Below are 7,254 nucleotides of genomic sequence, written 5' to 3'. Positions count from 1 at the left end.
TTCATCTGTGTTCTACTATGGTGCTTCTAGTGTCTCCGCATACCGCAGCACGCGACATATCTTTGCAGACGATAAGGACAACCGTTTCAGAGAGAAGAGCGGCCAATGTGACGATCTGGCTTTGAGTCGATTCATTAACAAATGACGAAAACGGACGGATTTCTCATGTTTTTACTACATATGAACACTTTTCACATTCTCCCGTGCAACGCGGCTGCTAGTCCTCACTTCATGCAAAATCTTAAGTTCCTAGCTCATTTCCAAGGCACCAAAGAAGGGTGAAAAGTCAATAATCGATCCCTAAAACTTGAATTGTACTACTTCTTACTATCTATTACATCAACTTAGAAGCTTCATCTGTGTTCTACAATGGCGCTTTTAGTGTGTCCACATACCGCAGCACGCGACATAGCTTTGAAGACGATAAATGTAACCGCTTCAGACAGAAGAGCGGCCAATGTGACCATATGGCTTTAAGTCGATTCGATAACAAATGAAGAAAACGGACGGATTTCTCAGGTTTTTCCTATATATCAACACTTTTCACATTCTCCCATGGAACTCGGCTGCTAGTCCTCATTTCATGCAAAATGTTAAGTTCCTAGCACATGTCCAAGGCGCCAAAGAATTGTAAAGAGTCAATAATCGATACCTAACATTTGAATTGTACTACTTCTTACTGGCTATTACATCAATTTAGAAGCTTCATCTGTGTTCTACTATGGTGCTTTTAAGGTCTCCGCATACCGCAGCATGCGAATTAGCTTTGCAGACGACAAATGTAACCGATTCAAAGAGCGGCCAATGTGACGATCTGGCTTTAAGTCGATTCTATAACAAATTACGAAAACGGACGGATTTCTCATGTTTTTACTACATATTATCACTTTTCATATTCACCCATGCAACTCGGCTGCTAGTACTCCTTTCATGCAGAATCTTAAGGTCCAAGCTCATGTCCAAGGCACAAAAGCCAGCTAAAAAGTCAATAATCGATACCTACAACTTGAATTGTACTTCTTCATATTGGCTATTACATCATTTTAGAAGTTTCATCTGTGTTCTATTATGGTGCTTTTAGTGTGTCCACATACCGCAGCACGCGACATAGCTTTGCAGACGATAAATGTAACCGCTTCAGACAGAAGAGCGGCGAATGTGACGATCTGGGTTTAAGTCGATTCCATAACAAATGAGGAGAACCGACGGAATTCTCAGGTTTTTAGTACATATGAACACTTTTCACATTCTCCCGTGCAACGCGGCTGCTAGTCCTCCATTCATGCAAAATCTTAAGGTACTAGGTCATGTCCAAGCCTATAAAGCCGGCTAGAAAGTGAATAATCGACAACTGAAACTTGAATTGTACTACTTCTTACTGGCTATTGCTTCAACTTAGAAGCTTCCTCTGTGTTCTACTATGGTGCTTTTAGTGTCTCCGCATACCGCAGCACGCGACATAGCTTTGCAGACGATAAATGTAACAGTCTCAGAGAGAAAAGCGGCCAATGTGACGATCTGGCTTTAAGTCGACTCGAAAACAAAAGACGAAAACGGACATATTTCTCAGGTCTTTACTACATATGAACACTTTTCACATTCTCCCGTACAACTCGGCTGCTAGTCCTCCTTTCATGCAGAATCTTAAGGTCCTAGCTCATGTCCAAGGCACCAAAGCCAGCTAAAAAGTCAATAATCGATACCTAAAACTTGAATTGTACTACTTCTTACTTGCTATTACATCAACTTAGAAGCTTTATCTGTGTTCTACTATGGTGCTTTTAGTGTCTCCGAATACCGCAGCACGCGACATAGCTTTGCAGACGATAAGTACAACCGTTTCAGAGAGAAGAGCGGCCAATGTAACGATCTGGCTTTAAGTCGATTAGAAAACAAATGACAAAAACTTACGGATTTCAAAGGTTTTTACTACATATGAACACTTTTCCCATTCTCCCGTACAAGTCGGCTGCTAGTCCTCCTTTCATGCAGAATCTTAAGGTCCTAGCTCATGTCCAAGGCACCAAAGCCAGCTAAAAAGTCAATAATCGATAACTAAAACTTGTATTGTACTACTTCTTACTGGCTATTACATCAACTTAGAAGCTTCATCTGTGTATTACTATGGTGCTTTTAGTGTCTCCGGATACCGCATCACGCGACATAGCTTAGCAGACGATACGTACAACCGTTTCAGACAGAAGAGCGGCCAATGCGGCGATCTGGCTTTAAATCGATTCGATAACAAATGACGAAAACGGACGGATTTCTCAGGTTTTTACTACATATGAACACTTTTCACATTCTCCCGTGCAACTCGGCTGCTAGTCCTCCTTTCATGCAGAATCTTAAGGTCCTAGCTCATGTCCAAGGCACCAAAGCCAGCTAAAAAGTCAATAATCGATACCTAAAACTTTAATTGTACTACTTCTTACTGGCTATTACATCAACTTAGAAGTTTAATCTGTGTTCTATTATGGTGCTTTTAGTGTCTCCTCATACCGCAGCACGCGACATAGCTTTGCAGACGATACGTACAACCCTTTCAGGGAGAAGAACGGCCAATGTGACGATCTGGCTTTAAGTCGATTCGATAACAAATGACGAAAGCGGACAGATTTCTCAGGTTTTTACTACATATGAACACTTTTCACATTCTCCCGTGGAACTCGGCTGCTAGTCCTTCTTTCATTCAGAATTTTAAGGTCCTAGCTCATGTCCAAGGCACCAAAGCCAGCTAAAAAGTCAATAATCGATACCTAAAACTTGAATTGTACTACTTCTTACTTGCTATTACATCAACTTAGAAGCTTCATCTGTGTCCTACTATGGTGCTTTTAGTGTCTCCGAATACCGCAGCACGCGACATAGCTTTGCAGACGATAAGTACAACCGTTTCAGACAGAAGAGCGGCCAATGTGACGATCTGGCTTTGAGTCGATTCGATAACAAATGACAAAAACGGACGGATTTCCTAGGTTTTTACTACATATGAACACTTTTCACATTCTCCCGTGCAACTCGGCTGCTAGTCCTCCTTTCATGCAGAATCTTATGGTCCTAGCTCATGTTTAAGGCACCAAAGCCAGCTAAAAAGTCAATAATCTATACCTAAAACTTGAATTGTACTACTTCTTACTGGCTATTACATCAACTTAAAAGCTTCATCTGTGTTCTACTATGGTGCTTTTAGTGTCTCCGCATACCGCAGCACGCGACATATCTTTGCAGACGATAAGGACAACCGTTTCAGAGAGAAGAGCGGCCAATGTGACGATCTGGCTTTGAGTCGATTCATTAACAAATGACGAAAACGGACGGATTTCTCAGGTTTTTACTACATATGAACACTTTTCACAATCTCCCGTGCAACGCGGCTGCTAGTCCTCCTTTCATGCAAAATCTTAAGGTACTAGGTCATGTCCAAGCCAATAAAGCCGGCTAAAAAGTGAATAATCGACAACTAAAACTTGAATTGTATTATTTCTTACTGGCTATTGCTTCAACTTAGAAGCTTCTTCTGTGTTCTACTATGGTACTTTTAGTGTCTCCGCATACCGCAGCACGCGACATAGCTTTGCAGATGATAAATGTAACTGTTTCAGAAAGAAAAGCGGCCAATGTGACGATCTGGCTTTAAGTCGATTCGATAACAAATGACGAAAACGTACGGATTTCTCAGGTTTTTACTACATATGAACACTTTTCACATTCTATTGTGCAACGCGGCTGCAAGTCCTTCTTTCATGCAAAATCTTAGGGTCCTAGGTCATGTCTAAGCCACCAAAGCGGGCTAAAAAGTGAATAATCGACAACTAAAACTTAAATTGTACTACTTCTTACTGGCTATTACTTCAACTTAGAAGCTTCTTCTGTGTTCTACTATGGTGCTTTTAGTGTCTCCGCATACCGCAGCACGCGACATAGCTTTGAAGACGATAAAAGTAACATTTTCATAGAAAAGAACGGACAATCTGACGAACTGGCTTTAAGTCGATTCGATAACAAATAACGAAAACGGACGGAATTCTCAGGTTTTTAGTACATATGAACACTTTACACATTGTCCCGTGCAACGCGGCTGCTAGTCCTCCTTTCATGCAAAATCTTAAGGTACTATGTCATGTCCAAGCCAATAAAGCCGGCTAGAAAGTGAATAATCGACAACTAAAACTTGAATAGTACTACTTCTTACTGGTTATTGCTTCAACTTAGAAGCTTCTTCTGTGTTCTACTATGGTGCTTTTAGTGTCTCCGCATACCGCAGCACGTGACATAGCTTTGCAGACGATAAATGTAACCGTTTCAGGGAGAAAAGCGACCAATGTGACGGTCTGGCTTTAAGTCGATTCGATAACAAATGACGGAAACGGACGGATTTCTCAGGTTTTTACTACATATGAACACTTTTCACATTCTCCCGTGCAACGCGGCTGCTAGGCCCCCTTTCATGCAAAATCTTAAGGTACTAGGTCATGTCCAAGCCACCAAAGCCGGCTAAAAAGTAAATAATCGACGCCTAAAAATTGAATTGTACTACTTCTTACTGGCTATTACTTCAACTTAGAAGCTTCTTCTGTGTTCTACTATGGTGCTTTTAGTGTCTCCGCATACCCCAGCACGCGACATAGCTTTGCAGACGATAAATGTAACCGTCTCAGAGAGAAAAGCGGCCAATGTGACGATCTGGCTTTAAGTCGATACGATAACAAATGACGAAAACGGACGGATTTCTCAGGTTTTTACTACATATGAACACTTTTCACATTCTCCCGTGCAACGCGGCTGCTAGTCCTCCTTTCATGCAAAATCTTAAGGTACTAGGTCATGTCCAAGCCAATAAAGCCGGCTAAAAAGTGAATAATCGACAACTAAAACTTGAATCGTACTACTTCTTACTGGCTATTGCTTCAACTTAGAAGCTTCTTCTGTGTTCTACTATGGTGCTTTTAGTGTCTCCGCATACCGCAGCACGCGACATAGCTTTGCAGACGGTAAATGTAACCGATTCAGGGAGAAGAGCGGCCAATGTGACGATCTGGCTTTAAGTCGATTCGATAACAAATGACGAAAACGGACGGATTTCTCAGGTTTTTACTACATATGAACACTTTTCACATTCTCCCGTGCAACGCGGCTGCTAGTCCTCCTTTCATGCAAAATCTTAATTTCCTAGCTCATGTCGAAGGCAACAAAGAAGGTTAAAAAGTCAATAATCGATTCCTAAAACTTGAATTGTACTACATCTTACTGGCTTCTCCATCAACTTAGAAGCTTCATCTGTGTTCTACTATGGTGCTTTTAGTGTCTCCGCATATCGCAGCACGCGACATAGCTTTGCAGACGAATAATGTAACCGTTTCAGACAGAGGAGCGGACAATGTGACGATCTGGCTTTAAGTCGATTCGATAACAAATGACGAAAACGGACGGATTTCTCATGTTTTTACTACATACGAACACTTTTCACATTCTCCCGTGCAACGCGGCTGCTAGTCCTCACTTCATGCAAAATCTTAAGTTCCTAGCTCATGTCCAAGGCACCAAAGAAGGGTGAAAAGTCAATAATCGATCCCTAAAACTTGAATTGTACTACTTCTTACTATCTATTACATCAACTTAGAAGCTTCATCTGTGTTCTACTATGGCGCTTTTAGTGTGTCCACATACCGCAGCACGCGACATAGCTTTGAAGACGATAAATGTAACCGCTTCAGACAGAAGAGCGGCCAATGTGACAATCTGGCTTTAAGTCGATTCGATAACAAATGAAGAAAACGGACGGATTTCTCAGGTTTTTCCTATATATCAACACTTTTCACATTCTCCCATGCAACTCGGCTGCTAGTCCTCATTTCATGCAAAATGTTAAGTTCCTAGCACATGTCCAAGGCACCAAAGAATTGTAAAGAGTCAATAATCGATACCTAACATTTGAAATGTACTACTTCTTACTGGCTATTACATCAATTTAGAAGCTTCATCTGTGTTCTACTATGGTGCTTTTAAGGTCTCCGCATACCGCAGCATGCGAATTAGCTTTGCAGACGACAAATGTAACCGATTCAAAGAGCGGCCAATGTGACGATCTGGCTTTAAGTCGATTCTATAACAAATTACGAAAACGGACGGATTTCTCATGTTTTTACTACATATTATCACTTTTCATATTCTCCCGTGCAACTCGGCTGCTAGTACTCCTTTCATGCAGAATCTTAAGGTCCAAGCTCATGTCCAAGGCACTAAAGCCAGCTAAAAAGTCAATAATCGATACCTAAAACTTGAATTGTACTTCTTCATATTGGCTATTACATCATTTTAGAAGTTTCATCTGTGTTCTATTATGGTGCTTTTAGTGTGTCCACATACCGCAGCACGCGACATAGCTTTGCAGACGATAAATGTAACCGCTTCAGACAGAAGAGCGGCGAATGTGACGATCTGGGTTTAAGTCGATTCTATAACAAATGAGGAGAACCGACGGAATTCTCAGGTTTTTAGTACATATGAACACTTTTCACATTCTCCCGTGCAACGCGGCTGCTAGTCCTCCATTCATGCAAAATCTTAAGGTACTAGGTCATGTCCAAGCCTATAAAGCCGGCTAAAAAGTGAATAATCGACAACTAAAACTTGAATTGTATTATTTCTTACTGGATATTGCTTCAACTTAGAAGCTTCTTCTGTGTTCTACTATGGTGCTTTTAGTGTCTCCGCATACCGCAGCACGCGACATAGCTTTGCAGATGATAAATGTAACTGTTTCAGAAAGAAAAGCGGCCAATGTGACGATCTGGCTTTAAGTCGATTCGATAACAAATGACGAAAACGTACGGATTTCTCAGGTTTTTACTACATATGAACACTTTTCACATTCTATTGTGCAACGCGGCTGCAAGTCCTTCTTTCATGCAAAATCTTAAGGTCCTAGGTCATGTCTAAGCCACCAAAGCGGGCTAAAAAGTGAATAATCGACAACTAAAACTTAAATTGTACTACTTCTTACTGGCTATTACTTCAACTTAGAAGTTTCTTCTGTGTTCTACTATGGTGCTTTTAGTGTCTCCGCATACCGCAGCACGCGACATAGCTTTGCAGACGATAAAAGTAACATTTTCATAGAAAAGAACGGACAATCTGACGAACTGGCTTTCAGTCGATTCGATAACAAATAACGAAAACGGACGGAATTCTCAGGTTTTTAGTACATATGAACACTTTACACATTGTCCCGTGCAACGCGGCTGCTAGTCC

Source organism: Schistocerca gregaria, unplaced genomic scaffold (assembly GCF_023897955.1).
Source record: "Schistocerca gregaria isolate iqSchGreg1 unplaced genomic scaffold, iqSchGreg1.2 ptg000313l, whole genome shotgun sequence".
NCBI classification, from domain to species: Eukaryota; Metazoa; Arthropoda; class Insecta; order Orthoptera; family Acrididae; genus Schistocerca; species Schistocerca gregaria.
Note: the sequence above shows the minus strand (reverse complement) of the source record.